This window comes from Lycium barbarum, chromosome 9 (genome assembly GCF_019175385.1).
Source record: "Lycium barbarum isolate Lr01 chromosome 9, ASM1917538v2, whole genome shotgun sequence".
In the NCBI taxonomy this organism is placed as follows: domain Eukaryota; kingdom Viridiplantae; phylum Streptophyta; class Magnoliopsida; order Solanales; family Solanaceae; genus Lycium; species Lycium barbarum.
In genome coordinates, this window is record NC_083345.1 from 123,939,929 (window position 1) to 123,957,539 (window position 17,611).

At 38.2% G+C, this 17,611-nt stretch overlaps 1 pseudogene; it reads left to right on the forward strand.

Moving 5' to 3' along the window:
* Positions 1 to 6,515: 6,515 nt before the first annotated feature.
* Positions 6,516 to 16,769, forward strand: LOC132612315 (subtilisin-like protease; annotated as a pseudogene).
* Positions 16,770 to 17,611: the final 842 nt, after the last annotated feature.

Sequence of the window (17,611 nt, forward strand, 5' to 3'; positions counted from 1 at the left end):
ATTATTTTCTATATATCTGATTCGATTATTATTCAGATTTATTTCTGTACCTTCTGCTTTGCATACTCAGTACATATTTCGTACTGACCCCCTTCTCCGGGGGCTGCGTTTCATGCCCGCAGGTACAGACGCACAGCCTGGTGATCCACCTGTTTAGGACACCCTTTCTGCTATTCGGAGTGCTCCTCTCTTTCCGGAGCTTATACGTTTGGTATATATATATATATATATTTATTAGTGCATTTGTATATATTCGTTCATGGGTACGGCGGGGCCCTGTCCCGTCATATGATTCTGTCGGTCTGTTTATAGGTCTGTGGACATGTTTGTGGGTTAGGGTCTTTCTGTATGGATGTATGTACATGTCGTTTGGGCGATCCCATACGCCGAGGCGGCCGATCCGCATATGTTGTTTGGGCGATCCTATACGCCGAGGCGGCCGGTCCGCATATGTTTATATATTGCTTGGTTAGCCCTGTGTGGCTTTTGTTGGTATTTTCTGCGTGCAGGGTATATTGGATAGTCCGTAAAACAAAGGAAACTCTGCCGAAATTTTCTGGAAATTACCTAAATTTGAAATAAAGTCTTGTCGGCTTCCGCCATATACTAGAATGAGTTGATAGAAATTAGAGATAATATTTGATAGATGGGTTCGGGTGCCCAGATCGGGCACTAGTCACGGCCTATGGGGTTGGGTCGTGACAGTTCTATTCATAAGTTTCGATGGGGATTCATGATTCTTATTCACTTCTTGATGTTAGAACTGTTACGGTAATTGAACTATTGCCTCTCAAGTCTTTTATACGTTAGATAGTAGTCGGTATGTATAAGCTCCTATCCTTAGAGACTCTACGATGACTAATGTCCTTGACTTCCGTAAGCTATTTCTTATTATCTTGATTTGTGTCTATGATTCCTGAGGTTTTATTTGATATAGTCTATAGTGACATTCTAAAGGGTACTCAACACGACTATCGCCTTTGATACTCGAGTGTTAGTTATTCTATTTATTCTATTGAGTCTCAGATGATGATTTAGTTGCATATGACTACTCATGATATTCTACTCGTGCATACTGTTATTGTATTATTCACCGAGTCCCGGGCGGGGTATGTATTCGTGCATAGTTCACTGCATTGTTCACCGAGTCCCTCACTAGAGGGCCGGGTACGATATATGTATATGATGACATGATGATATGATTATAGCACCGAGTCCCATGATGGGCCGGGTATGGTATATGTGAACACGACTTTATTCACCGAGACCCATAATGGGCCGAGTACGGTATATGATAATGATATGCATGATTTGTTTCGTAAAGCACAGGTACAGTGATTTCTTGATTATCATACTTGTCTCCTGGAATCTCTACTTCAGTTATGATCTTCCTTAATGTATTTCATGCTTTACATACTCAGTACATATCTCGTACTGACCCCCTTTCTTCGGGGGGAGGGGGGCTGCGTTTCATGCCCGCAGGTGCAGATACTCGCTTTGGTGATCCTTCAGCTTAGGACTTCTACTCAGCTATCTTGGAGTGCTCCATTGTCCTGGAGCCTAGACTTTTGGTACAGATCCTTTTGATGTATATATATGTTTATCCAGGGGTACGGCGGGGCCCTGTCCCGTCATATGTCACTGTTGATACTCTTAGAGGTCTGTAGACATATGTGTGGGTTGTATATAGATGTTGTTCGGCTGTGTTAGCATGACTTATATTTTGGGACGTTCCCATTCGTAGTGGCAGCCTTGTCGGCTTGCGTGTATACATATTTTGGGATATTGTATGTAGTGGCAGCCTTGTCAGCTTGCGTATGTATAGTTGGGACGTTCCCACACGTTATGATAGCCTTGTCGGCTTGTGTACTATGTTATCTTTTGATGGTTGTGACTCCTCAGGAGACAGGTGGCCTTGATATATATATATATATATATATATATATATATATATATATATATATATATATATATATATATGACGGTTTCGAGACAACGTTTCGTTTTTATAAGTTTCATATTATGTTTAGTTTCGGGTTGATTATAGCTAACAGGTATGTATACGAGTGTCCAGCTCGGGCACTAGTCACGACCTACAGGGTTGGGTCGTGAAAAATTCGAAGTGGGCCGGGCCCCCGGTGGGCTAGAACCCGGGCTGTTGGTGGGCCGGGCTACCGGACTAAATGGCATGTCCGGCCCAAACCACTAATTTTTTCCACTAGCCCAGCCCAGCACCCTCTTACCGGGTTGGGGGGCCAGGTTAGGTGGGCCGATCCCGGGCCGACCTGGCCCAATTGACAGGCTTACCTTAAATGTGGTGAGGTGACGGTGAGATGTGAATCTAATTACTATACATTTAAAAGTCAAACGGGACTACCATTAAAGGCTGTGATAATATATAAAATTGGCTACTAGGCACCCCTCCTAGTAGATTCGCTTAAAAAGAAATCAAAAGTTGTGATAGAGAATAAGTATTTATCCATTCGTAATCAGAGGTTTCGTGCTTGAATTCTGACTATGGAGTCATTTTTGATAGGGAGCGCTTTATCTTAATTTGAAATTTTCGGTGTGAATTCGAAGTAATCGAATCCCAAAATAGATGTCCAACACTAAATGAAAAATAAAAAAAAGTCAAAAGAGACTTGCGTTGGGTTGAGAATTTATTCGGTGACCTAATTTTTAAGCAATTTATGAGTTGAATTACTAGGGACCAAACCTCCTATCAACCTCATAAAAAGGTTGGCAATATGTGAATAATTAGTATGTATACTGGAAACTAGCATCAACTATGTACATTCGAAACTAACAAGTGTTGGATCGAGAATTTTGTTTTGTTATAAATAAATACAAAAAAGTCAAACTCTCTCGCTCTCTTATAAATAAGCTACGAGTACTAGCTAGGGGAAGCACAATAATGAATTTGAACTTTGTGATATTACAATTTAAATCCTGATCTTTATGAGACCCAATTTTTTTTTTATCATTCAAATGTAAGGAAATGTTTATCTTATATGGTTTCATGAAAGTTAAATAAGATAGTTGTAGATCAGATTTTAAACAAACACGCACGCGCGACGCAAACACATTTATGTATAGTAGTAATATTGTAAAATGAGAGTGTTATAATTTCATGTAGTAATATATTTTGTATAGTCGTTAAACATCTAAAATGGATTAATGTTGAAATGGGCTAGCGTTGAACATCTCTTTAGCTCAGTGTCTATATTTCCATTAATATTTAATGGTCACTTTTTCCTCATTTTAGGCCAACAAATAATTGAGTATAGAATTGAAACAAAAGAAAATAACCAGTACATTGAGAATCTTGTTACTTTCATCTAACTCGATATCTATGCTCGTGGGAGATAGCAGGTACCTACTGAAACAATTGAGGTGCATTAGTTATACGGCGGTTGTTGTTTCCATTTACAGTCAACCAAACACTATATTATCTTATGATTTCTATGCTCGGATTAATTGCTCTAATATCACAACCAAACCACGTCTAAAAGGCTAGTTAGTTTTGCCTTGGAGAATTTTGGAGATGTTTGAAGACTTCAAGCTAGTTTAAAATAAAAATTTGTTCATTATTGCTCTATCTATGATTCGGCAAGATGCTTAAAGTAAGAGACGTGAGACTCAATCCCATTTGAAGCATACTACAATTTATTGTTCTAGTAATATGCGTAATTCCAACGAAAAGAGTAACCAAAAGAAAAACACCTCATATAAGAAATTTTCATAACATGTCCACTTAGAGAGAAAATGTAAGCATCCAGAGGATAAAACGAGTCACAAAAACATAAAATATCAAGAAAACCTATCTTTTTGTGCTTAAATTTGTTGCGCTAAAACAATCCAAAATTACTCTTAACATGATTTGATATTGTATGTTTTGAGCCAAACCCGTACGATTTTTTCAAAAGGCCTCCCATGTCCATTAAGGGTATAATCTTCAAGCATTTATACTATATAGCTTACTTTTCTTTACAGCTACCAATGTGAGACTTTATTCACACATCCAACAATCTCAAACTAAGTTCTACGTGGCCTGCTATCATCTTACGGACTTATCCGGAGATTGAATGTGTACCACTCACGTCATTCGAGTATTTATGATCACCAAAGCCCTCATGCTTCCTTTTTGTATATGCGTCTCCATGCTATAGGTGAAGGTAATTATACACCCACGCCTAGACGAACAAATACAGTAAGCTGGGCCTTACGCAATCATTCTACCATCTCCATACTTGTCTATTGACTTTGATACCAATTGTTGAGATAAAACAATTCAAAGATACTCTTAATATGAGGTGATATTGTTCATTTTGGACCAACTTCTCGCGAATAATATACCCTAAAAGGATTTAAACTATTAAGAGCATTCATATACCTTATACACAACTTACTTTTCTTTTCAGCTACATAACCAGTGGAACTTTGTTCACACCGCCAACAAAGTTAAGCAATATTAGGAGGTTGACCCCAGTTAGATTCATGGAATATATATGGACCCTTAAACTAACATGTTGCTCAACCAAGAATTCGAAAGACTAATATTTTATACAGATCCACACGGTACATCATTACGAAGAAAGCTAAAAGTTCCCAACGTTAGATTGTTATAATATTATATGCGCAGAATTGGAAACAAGGGAAATCATGGCAGCTAATTGGCCCTTAATTTACTCAACTATTTCCCTTTTTCTGGCAAGGAATAAGTTTATATGCTCAAAGTTTATCTATAAAAATCGACAAGATCTTAATTAAGGGTATGTCATGTTCTTTTAGGGCAACAGAAAAGTGAAGTCGTCTAAAAACCTTTTTTATATCAACAATAGGTCATATGAAGAACCATTGAGGGCGTGGTGAGATAATTGTGATCTTTCCATCCTTAATTAAGGTCTCTGTTCGAGTTTTGAAAATGAAAAACTTCGCATTTTACCTTTATTAGTAACCCTATCCCACACAAAAACAGACTAGTCGGGCAAACCCAGCATGGACAATTTCTTAATGAAGTGCTTTACAAGTAAAATTCACTAATAAGCACTTTTCCACCCCTGTAATTGAGCATAGAGTTTCACTATGCGATTTGAAACTTCATGAAAATAGCAAATTTTTAAAGATATGGTCGAAAATTGACCTGCGGACACTATTTTTATGTGCTTTACCCCATACTAACCACTTAAAGGACTTACGCTTTAGCCCATACTAACCGCTTAAAGGACTTATTACACAATACTAAGACACATTAGTAGGACCAATGAGTTTTTGATGGGAGAAGTGCACATATATCCGATTTTGATATGACTATTTATGTTATGCCTTTTGTATGTGGACTCACTTTGGAATGACTTCAGATATGCAGATGCTTTGTCAAGTCTCGTGTCTTTGAAATTAATACGAAGTAGGTAGACGTGCAAAAAATGTTATAAATTGAGTTAAAATTAAATTGCAGCGTCCATATAGGATAGTTCGAAAAATGTTTAGCCACGGGATCTCTAGAGCAAACAAAAATAAATTAAGTCATTTAAAGGAAGTATTTAATGCTGGAACTTCAAAAATAATTTCCTCAAACCCAACTCCTCCGCAACACTTTGTGGTCAAATTTAGCTTTGTGTACACATAATACAAGTTGGCACATTTGCACATTATCTCTTCTATTAAGCTTCACATTAACATCACACGTCTTGATCACTACTAATCCAGATGAAAATAAGATCCTTTCCAGTCACTCTTTGTCCAAAACTCTCTTTTCAACTTATCTAAAAATATCAAACCTGAATAGTTTTAGCAGTATTTGGATGTTTTACTTTTCTTGCAATCCTGCGTCGAATACATTTCTTTTGAGCCGAGGGTCTATCGGAAATATCTTCTCTACCCACAAAGGTAGGGGTAAGGTCCTACCCTCGCGAGACCACACTTGTGAAGAAGGTGTTGATATAGATTCTAGAGCAGATTTGTCAAAGCTAACCAAAAATCTTCGTAAGTTCTCAATGAAAACAGTCAACATTGATCAAATAAATGTCAATATATTAATGTCAAACTTGCAATTTACAACTACAATGACGGCTTAACTATATTTTGGGTTTGCTATATGAATTTATCAGTGTCTATATCATATATGTTGCTGCATTTAAACTCATTTAACTCCAATACTAACTATAAACTATGTAGTTTTTTTGGAAATTTTGTCATAATTAAGAAGATCGATTATGAGAACAAGCTTTGCCATGGGGTCATTAAGAGTAACCACATCTAGAAAACCAATCAATTAGACTAATACACATCTCAATCATTGTAATTTAAAGAAGAGGGCAGCTATTAACTAAACAATTCAAAGACTAACATGGCGAGTTTACAGGGTGTTGTACAAGATCAGCAATCAAATTAAATTGCAGGGCCAGAGCACTATATATACTTGTAGTTCAAATGATGCAAGAAGTATCAAACTCTACTTTCCAAAGTATTCATTAGTTCAAAGTCCGTACCTTTCTCATAGCCCATTTGCAGCCATGAAAATGTTGAAAATCCTTCTTGTTATTTTCTCTATACTTGGTTGTTTTTCATGGCCTAGTATCCAGAGCAATTTGGAGACATACATAGTTTAAGTCAAATCTCCAGAGAGCCAAATTTCCACTCAATCGTCAAGAATGGATTTGGAGAGTTGATATTGTTCTTTCTTGCCAAAGACCATAGCAACTTCTGGATCGCATGACAAGCCGCAATTGATATATTCGTATCACAATGTGATGAAAGGCTTTGCAACAAGATTATCAGCAGAGCAAGTGAAAGAAATGGAGAAGAAACAAGGCTTTATATCTGCAAAGCCACAAAGAATATTGCCTTTGCACACTACGCATACTCCGAATTTTCTTGGATTGCAGCAAAACATGGGCTTGTGGAGGGATTCCAACTATGGGAAAGGTGGGATCATTGGAGTCTTGGACACCGGGATTTTTCCTAATCATCCTTCATTTAGCGACAAAGGAATGCCTCCTCCTGCTGCTAAATGGAAGGGCGGGTGTGACTGGAACTTCTTTATAAAGTGTAACAACAAGCTCTTTGGTGCGAGGAGCCTTCTAATAAACAGTTACTCTCCGTCAGATGATGACGGACATGGTACACACACTGCTAGCACGACTGCTGGAAGTTTTATGAAAGGTGCCAATGAGAATGGGAATGCTAACGACACTGCAGTTAGGATTGCCCCTCTTGCTCACCTGGCCATTTATAAGGTATGTGATTCGTTTGGTTTCCCTGACAGTGACACTCTAGCTACCATGGATGTAGCTACTGATGATGGAGTAGATGTCTTATCCATTTCCCTTGCGGGAAGGAATTTGCCATTTTATGATGATCCAATTGCAGTCAGTGCGTATAATGCAACACAGAGAGGTATTCTTGTAAGTTGCTCTGCTGATAATAGGGGTCCATACGATAACATCTTATCAAATGAAGCTCCATGGATACTGGCTGTAGGAGCAAGCACTCTCGACAGGAAAATTAAGGCCACTATTAAACTTGGAAAAAATAAAGTATTCTATGGCGAATTAGCATTTCATCCAAAGGGTCATAATTCAACATTTTTCCCTTTGTTTGATCCTGCATTGAATCCAACTGACTCTGACAGCCCTTATTACGGAACAGGTTCACTAAATAACCCTGATATTAAAAATAAAATAGTTTTGTGCATGGCAGGTGGTGGTTATTCCAGGATTGGAAAAGGACAAGACGTAAAGGATGCTAGTGGTGTTGGCATGATTATCTACAATGGGCCAAATGTTGGTGTCACTAAGTCAGCCGATGCCCACGTCCTGCCAGCTTTGGTTATTACTTATCAAGATGGAATGAATATTGTTGCCTACATGAACTCATCATCAAAATTAGTTGCAAGAATTTAATTCCAAGGAACAATTATCGGAGATAAAGATGCTTCAGTGGTTGCTTCATTTTCATCTCGCGGACCAAGCGTAGCCAGTCCTGGAATCTTGAAACCTGATATTATTGGTCCTGGTGTTAACATTCTTGCTGCTCATCCTATCCCCTAATACAAAAGATATACCTTCAATATTGCATCAGACACCTCTATGTCTTGTCCTCACCTCAGTGAAGTAGCAGCATTGCTGAAAATCACACACCCCTTTTGGTCTCTTGCAGCTACTAAATCAGCAATCATGACAACTGCTAATACAGTAAACCTTGCCAACAATCCCATCTTAGATGAAAGGCTCCGTTTAGCTAGAATTTTAGCCGTTGGTGCTGGACATGTCAATCCATCAAGAGCTAATGATCCAGGACTAGTCTATGATACACAATTTGAGAATTACTTGCCTTACTTATGTGGTTTGAATTATACAAATGCACAGGTAAGAAACCTTCTACAATGTAGGGTGGATTGCAAACAAGTGAAAAGTATTCCAGAAGCACAACTAAATTATCCTTCATTCTCCATTAAACTTGAAATAAGTGCTAAAACATATATAAGAAAGGTGACTAATGTTGGGGATGCTAAATCATCTTACCATTTGGAAATTGGTTCATAATGAGTTATAGCATTTCATAGTTTTGATAATTTGACAAACAGGCAAAGGACCAGGTCCTCCATCAAGTCCCCTAGGAGTACTGCACGACACTTAATAGCTATAAAGCTGCTGCACCGTTCAGGCAGAACTGCAGCAACATAGCTGTATGTGTGTTAGAAACTAAAAGCCCTTGGAATATCACCATCCATGGTCATAATTTTCTCACATGCTCTCTGTATTGGTCTCATAGATATAAAACATGTGGGGATTATTTGACCTAACACTTGAAATCCTAAAAGTTCAAATTTATACAAGTGCAGCCGCCGCAGTTCTCTTCGGTGCTTTCAAGAACAAGCTAAGACAAGTTCAAGGACCAGATCTCAACAACGGAAGATGTTTTGAGTCCTAGAGTTGTCTAGTATCTGTGATCTCTACATTGTAAACCCACACTTCTTTAAGAAGAGTTTCGTAGGTATTTTGTCTTTATCAAGCTTTTGTTGTAAACACTTGGCTAGAGTTAGTCACAGTGTGTGAGGGTTCAGCTAGAGTTAGTTGAATTAGTTTGGTGGTTGAGTAGAGTTAGTCAAGAAGGTACTTGCAATAGAGTTATTGTAAGGGGAGAGATTAGTGGTCTAATTCCTAGGTTGCAAAACCTTGTAATTTGAAACATTGCTCAGTTTAGTGAAGTTGAAAATCCTACTAGGGTAGGGCTTTATTTACTTGCCATTACTATTTGTGAAAATAGTTTAGGGACCAAGTCCCTTGGATTGTTTTGGTGGATTTGTAGGGTCTATCAATTGGTATTAGAGCAGGTGCTTTCTAAAAGGTAACACCTAGAAAGGATCTCACGCTATGTCTGATCCACCAAACCATGAAGAAGAAGAATATATCAATAGGCCACCGAGATATTATAAACGTTGGAAGGCAAGGTTGTCCAGGATTGAGATGCTTACTACTGAATACGAGTTCTTCAAATTGAAGGATGGAGAGTCAATTTTTGATATGTATGCTAATTTTCCTCAATCATTGATGAACTTCTCTCTCTGGGTAAAGAATATGAGGAAGAGTCCCTTAACCACAAAATACTGTAGGCATTACCAATGTCATGGGAAACGAAAGTGTGTTCCATCATTGAATATGAATATTTGGGAAAAATAACTCTTGATGAGCTTGTATACAATCTCAAGATGTATGAGCTAAAAAGGAAAGTTGCCAAGGAGGAGGACAAAAATAACCCAGGAAATGAGGAGTCTGGATTAACTCTCATTACTGAGGAACTAACGAAGATAGGAGGCTGCAGCAGAAATGCTAAAGTAGGAAAGGAAAAGAACCAGCAACTGGTCGACAAGCTCAATTCAAAAACTATTGCTGACATCATAGTAAAAGAGGCTCTGGCTGCTTGGGAAGATACCTCAGACAAATCTGAAGATGAAAATAATGCTAGGGAATCTTCACAATGTGATTCTTTATTTGCACTTGTGGCAAAATCTGAAGATGAGATTGAAAATGAGGTAAATCTTTCCGATGTTCAAAGAAATCTGAAAAACTACTCTCAAAAGAAGTTAATATCTCTTGCAAATCTATTAATTGATGCATATCATAGTCTTACAAATGAGAAAAACACTCTAGATGAGGAAGCTGACACCTTAGAGCAAGCAAGAGATGGTATGGCTGTCATTATAGTGGAGCTAAGGAAACAAGTTGAGGAATTGTCTAGAGATAATGCCCTGTTAAATAGCCAAATGAAAAAATGGATAAACATGCCTTGGAAAAAACAAGAGAGGGAGGGGAGTAAGACTCACCTTGAGATTGAAAGAAGACTTGAAGAGACCAGGTTGAGTTTCATTGATGAAGTAGATAAGAATAAGCTACTTCAAAAGGAGCTAAAACAAGTCAAAACTAAACTTGAAGAATCACTCCTTTGGATTTTGCCCTTGGATAAAACCTCTGTTGCGTGCAAAAATGATGATGGAAAACAGAGCTTTAGTGCTAAAATGATCACGAATTCCTGCAATATGCAAGGTGAATGTTCCTCTGTGACTCAAAACTGGTGGTTCACTCATTATGGTCATGCTGCTCATTGCAAGGACTTGAGTAAAGCAAAAGTTCAGTCTGTACAGAAAAACAGAGAAGATGCTAACAGACCAAGAAAATAGGGACCTGGTCCCCACAAAAATAAGAGTGCGTTACCAGCATGGGCGAACAAACAACTAGTTCACCCATTCTATCAGTACTTGGGACCCAAGTTGGTTTGGGTTCCTAAGTCCAACAAATGATTGTGTGCAAAGACTAAAGTGAGAGACGGGCAATCAACAATGGGTGGTACATGGTGACTGCTCTGAGCATATGGTTGAAAGAATAAATAATTTTTTTCTCTCACTCAAAGCCTTAAAATGTGGGAGTATGTCAAGTGGTAACATGAAGAGATGATATACTCTTTGTGTGAGAAAAATTGGAAAGACATTCTCCCATGAACTTGCATGTGTGTACCAAGCCGAAGATTTGAAGTACAAGTGCACTAAAGCAGTATCCACTGCTAAGTGCCAAGTGGATACTTAATTTCTCTCAGTAATGTTAATGAAGGATAGTATTCTCTGTGTGTTATGTGTTAGATGGGTGCTTGATCAGGCTTCTCCTTTAGAAGACCTTCTGCGAGCTGTCAAATTGAAAAGAAGCCCAAGCTTAGTACAAACACTTCAGTCCCAATTCCCGAGAAGGATTTGAAAAGGGATAGACACTAAAGGGAAACTAATCACAAAAGCAGAGGAGGACAGAGTGAAAAGTCAAAATGATGATTCAAGCTGAGGATAGCAAGTGAAGAAGGTTTAGCAAAGTGCTCAGAAGATGCAAAAGAACCCGCTTCCTTCAGCACGTGCAACCAAGCTCCTTCGAAGTCTGAAGAAGATTGCATCAGAAATGACATGGGAAGAGAAAAGAGAAGGGTATTTAGCTCATGGACAGTAAATCTCTGAAGAAAAAATGACAAATAAGGAATCTTTTTCTGGTTTTACCAATAGTAGCCATCAAAAGGTACCTTGATCAGTCAACTCAAGTGGAATTAAGGACCTCCTCAAAAGGTCAGGATAAAAAGGGTGTTAAGATCACTGGGGTGTGAAGTGAATCTCTTAACAATCAGCACCCATCAATTCCTGTACTAAGTGCTGAGATGGATGGTAAAACTCAACTAAATTCAAGGGGCTTTTTTTGGCAATAACTAACAAGGAACAAGAGTGTTTTAAGGGAAGAAAGGATCTAGTCCTTACTCCTTCTCAGTAGATAGCATCAGTATGTCCGATATGCTGAAATCTTTTGAACTAGATTTCGTTTGAATTTGAAGAATACTCATGAAATGAGATATCTTGAGTGGATATACAATAACATCTTACATGAAGATCTGCATCATATATCAGTTTGGTTACTTCGTCATCGAGGCCTTGAGTTGGGAGCATATCAATAGAAATCACTTGAAGTCGGTGCTATTCAAGATCATCAAACGTTTCCTTCGTGACTGGCAATGATAAGAGAAAAGGTACAATGCGTGAAGCGCTTTTTAGAGATATCTAACTCACTTCTATACCATTACAGGTATGCTCACATGGAAATCTCAAGACAACCTACCATTGGAGACATAACACTCATCAGAATTTGTGCCTAAGTTGTTGTCAAAAGTGTCAAGGGACCAGGTCCCTTTGACTCAAGTTAGTAGTCTCTTTAAGCACTTACATATGGTTTAATTTTTCTTGAGTGCCATGTCACTATTAGTTCCGGCCTCTTCTAAAAATGAGCCAATTGTTCCATCTTCTCAGAACCGACCCGCTTCCTTTCCTTAACCAATAAGAAACAAACCTCTTCTTCTCCTTAAGCCAAAAAATCACTCTCTTCTCACAAAATTCAAAATTTTCAAAACCTCATTCCGTTTCTTCTCCATCTCTTCTCCCTTAGCATAACTTTAACCATGTATAACCTAAAATCTTCATCTCCCTCTTCCACTAAAGCTAACCCCTCATTCTTCTCTATTGAACTAGCCATTTCATCTGACCCGAAGTCAATTCCTTTTCCCTCAAAATCTCAAAACGTATCTGACCAAAACCCTATCTCGTCTTCCTCTATAATAGATGTTCCTGTTTCCACCACTACTGAACAATGCACAACTCAGGAAAAATACTCCTCCATCGCCATGATCCCAAAAATTTCAGAAAAGCTCGACTCACAAGGGAGTATGTCAACCTCACAATACCTTAATCTCTCTGAGGAATCCGTTGAGAAGGATGACAGGATGGAGGTGACAAACAATTACATCACTGAAGACCACTCGATAGTGAAAGAGGACCTACTTAAAAAGGAAGCAGGAGTTTTAAAGAAAACATCTCCAAATTCAGGTAACCCAGATTCTCTGAATAGTGAGAAAGTTATAGAGAGATGTGTACCACTAAATGCTGAGTGTGCAGACAATTTGAGTGCTCTTTGTAATAAAGAAACAACTGTGGATGTCATAGCTGCTGAGGGTGAAGAAAGACAAAAGGGTTCTATGGTGGCAGAAAGCATAGAGAAATTAAGAGAAGAAAATGTTGAAAATGTGAAAATCAATGACAAATCTGGACAGGAATTGCTAATGGAAAGTGATAATGTAAGTGTTGGTCCTGACAATATTGGTGACTACCTCAATGACATTGTCAGAAGGGTTATGAATGATGTTGTTGATGAAGAATCTGGAAAGATTTCTGTTGAAGAAGAGCATGAGAAGGAAATTGTGGAAACTGAAAGGGAACAGGAAAATTCCAGCAGAACAAAGGAAATGAATGAAGGACATAGTCCCGAAATAGATTGTTGTGATATTATGCCTTTATCCCCAGTTGTTATTCTCTGGGAAGACCTCTAAAAAAAGAAACTTGGTCTCCCAAAATCATCTGTGAAGGAAACTCCTGAAAGAAAAGAGTTAAACTCTGATGGGGATATAGCACTGGGAACGTTCCTTAAGCAAAAAACTGGAAGTGAAAAATCAAAAGGAAGTAAAATCAAGGGTAAACCCACATCCACTCGAGAAAAAGAATGTACTGCCACTAAACAAATGGCCACAATACAACTCTACTCTGCTCTTCAAGGTAACAAGGAGAAGAGTACTGGAAAGAAAAGAAAGCTGGGAAAAATAATCAATTTGAGTCGTCTGATAGATGAAGAGGAAGTTGTAACTGTGTCTGATAAAGAAAAAGAAGAGGAAGCTCTTCTAGAAAGAACAAGTTCAAAAGGAAAAAGGAGATTTGTAGTCAATGAAAAGAAAAATGTGGGTGAGATAGAAGCTGAGAAAGTCACTGGAAAAATAAGAAAGGTAAAGAAAGTGACCCCCTCTCCTAAGAAGAGAAAGAGCACAGCTAGTGGGGAAGCAGGTCCCTTTAAGAAAACAAAAGTAATATCGACTGAAGGACCTAGTTCTAGCAAAAAGGGAAAATCTAGAAGGGATGAAGAAAAGTTGAGACAAGAAAATCTAAGAGGTCAAAAAGTGTTGCTTGGCAAAATGTTTGATCCAGAGGCAATTGGGCACCATGGATTTAATGATTTAGTGGAGATCTTGAGAGCTCAAAGTTGGGATCATCTTCTTGAGGGGCCTGCATTAGCCTGTGAGAAGGAAGTAGCAGATTTCTTTGTAAATCTGCAGTATACTGATGGTCATACCCCAGTCTGCAAGGTTGGAAAAGTTGAGTTTACATTGGATGAAGCTCAGTTGGGAAAAATTCTGAATGTCCCAACTGAAGGAATTAAAAAACTGGGAAATGCAAAGACATCAAGTGCTCAGACGATTTCAAAAGTATCATAGTCCGAATAGGAGAGCGGGTGACCACTGAAACTCTGTACAAGAAACAAATTAAGCCACAGTATCAACTTTTTTTTTGAGCTAGTCAACAAAGTGATATTGCCTAGGATTGAAAAAAGGTGTATAGCATCTAAGAAGGACCTGTTCCTAGTGGAGATTCTGGATGGAGGACATTTGATCAGCCTACCCTCTATCATGATCGAGCATATGATAAAAGTTGTGGACACAAAGGATGACAAGAATGGCATCCCCTATAGCTTCCTTCTGACTAAAGTTTTTGATCACTTCAAGGTAATCACTGGAAAGGTCACCAAAGGAATTAAAAAACAAATGTTTTCCTTGGGCACCCTACAAGAGTGTGACATTGTGCAAAAGAAAGGAGGAGCAGGATGCACCTCTACTAATTCAAGTCTCATTGAGGTAAACGAGAAGACCTTGGCTGAAGTAGAGAGGCCGCAGGTTGAAAATGCTCTATTGAAAGCTGAAATTGCTAAGTTAAAGGTAGAAGGACTTGGTTCAAGTGAAGTGCAGACAACAGAGGTTGCAGAGTTGAGAGAAGATAATGCTCAGCTGAAGAAGAAGGTTGAAAAACTTCAGGAGTAAATCTTGGACACTCACAAAGCTGCAGATACCAGGATAGACATGATGCTCAAAGCTTTCAATCCCATCAAACCTGCAAATCCATGACTCAATCCTCTTAGTTCATTTTTCATTGTTAACCCTTGTCCTTACAAATACTTTTTTTGGTCTGACTAATGACATCGGCACTATGACAAGTTTATGCTGTATATTTGTGGTACAAATTGACTGCTAAGCTCTTTTGAAAATTAATTAAATGGTACTCTCTCCGTTTTGTGCATATGTTTCTCCTTTGTATTATTTTGGTTGCATCTGTTAGTGTTCCTCTGATTCTTCCCCTGCGGCCTGAGTTAATATCTTTGAACTTTTTTAAACTTGTGCTTGTGTCTCTTTTCGATGATGCCAAAAGGGGGAAGAGTGTTATTTGTTGTGTTGCTTGTGTTGTTTGTTTTGTTGCTTGTAGGTTGTGCTATGTGCTCGAAGTGTTGCGTAAGGGGAAAGTTGTGTGTTATTTGTGGGTCGTGCATGTTTGATAGCAACCTGGTGGGTTGTAATCCTACAAATGCAACATCCAACTAGGGATATGTCCTTACTGGGAAGTTCCGTCTATGATGGATATGAAAAAATGATGCTGAGGGACATGTCCTTAGGGGGAAGTTCCTAGATACAAGCTGTTTGAATACTGCACAATTGTTAGTCTCACAGGAACAAATAAAATAGCTGCATCGTCCACTCTACCTGAGTTTGCTATGAAGAAGAAACCTGGTCCTCAGGGGGAATATCCGTATGAGTTTGTCATCATCAAAAAGTGGGAAATTGATGAGTTATAGTATTTCATAGTTTCGATAATTTGACAAACAGGCAAAGGACCAGGTCCTCCATCAGGTCCCCTGGGAGTACTGTACGACACTTAACAGCTGTAAAGCTGCTGCACTGTTTAGGCAGAGCTGCAGCAGAACAGCTGTATGTGTACTAGAAACTAAAAGCCCTTGGAACGTCACTATCCATGGTCACATATTTCTCACATGCTCTCTATATTGGTCTCATATATATACAACATGTGGGGATTATTTGACCTAACACTTGAAATCCTAAAAGTTCAGATTTATACAAGTGAAGCCGCCGCAGTTCTCTTCGGTGCTTTCAAGAAAAATCTAAGACAAGTTGAAGGACCAGATCTCAACAACAGAAGATGTTTTGAGTCCTAGAGTAATCTAGTCTTTATGATCTCTACATTGTAAACCTACACTTCTTTAAGAAGAGTTTCGTAGGTATTTTGTCTTTATCAAGCTTTTGTTGTAAACATTTGGCTAGAGTTAGTCACAGTGGTGTGAGGGTTCAGCTAGAGTTCGCTGAATTCGTTTGGTGGTTGACGAGAGTTAGTCAAGAAGGTACTTGCAATAGAGTTATTGTAAGGGAAGGGATTAGTGGTCTAATTCCTAGGTTGCGAAAGCTTGTAATCTAAAACATTACTCAGTTTAGTGAAGTTGGAAATCCTACTGAGGTAGGTCGTGGTTTTTAATACCTTGAAAAAAGAGTTTTCCACGTAAATATCTTGCCTCATTTTCTTGCCATTATTATCTGTGAAAATAGTTTAGGGACCAGGTCCCTTGGATTGTTTTGGTGGATTTGTAGGGTCTATCAGTTCACCACCAGGAATTTTTGTGATTGTTAAGCGTTCTTCCCTGAACTTCTCAGAGTTGAACCTGGAGTTAGAATACCAAGTGACCTTTTCAATAAGAGCTAATAGTTCAAATAGCGGTGTTGTTCGAGGATTCTTGAAACGGATTAATAATAGGCACTCTGTAAGAAGTCCAATTGCAATTATGCTTGACAATTCAAGATTGGATTTCTAGATTCTTTTTTCTTGTAGGTGATCATTGTTTTTTGTTGTTGATCATTGTTACAATGTAAAACCAACCTATATAATGGTTTCAATCCAAAACTTTGAATAAATGCCAAAAAGTATTCACATTCTATTAGGCGAGAGAAATACAAGGTGTGTTTGTGGTTGTCAAGAGAATAAGTTTAAATGAAGTATCATGAGTGAAAACTTAAAATCATTACAATTCAGCAGGCAGTAGAATTTTTAAATTATCTAACATGATAGCTAGGTTGAATATAGCATGTCGTCCAACCTATTTGTATCATGACTTGCATGTCACATTTGCTGCGTCGCCTTACCATCTGAAGTTTTTTCACTAAACTTAAAAAGGTCACATTCGCAGAAATATAAACACAAGGATAAAGTTTAACTACAAACAACAAAGTATACCATTCGTGCAAATCGCCCTAGGATATTGACCCTAGTGAGCTAGGTTCTTGGAAGATCTATTTTACTGGGATGGAGACTTTAAGTAACTAACATGTTGCTCAATTGAGAATTAATATTTTAAGTCAATAACGACAGATCCACATGGCACATTAGTACAAAGAAAGTTAAAAGTTCCCAACATTAGATCCTTATATAATATTATATGCACATATATAATTGAAAACAAGGAATAAGTTTATGTGCTACAACTTTTTTATGAAAAAGGTACAAGATCTTAATTAAAGGCAAGTCATGTTCTCGTGGGGAAACACAAAGTCTTTAAAAAAAAAAAAAGAATATCAATAGGCCATTCGAATTATCAAGGGGTGTGGTTAGATGATTGTGTTCTTTCCACTCTTATCTGAGGTCTCGATTTGACCTCTG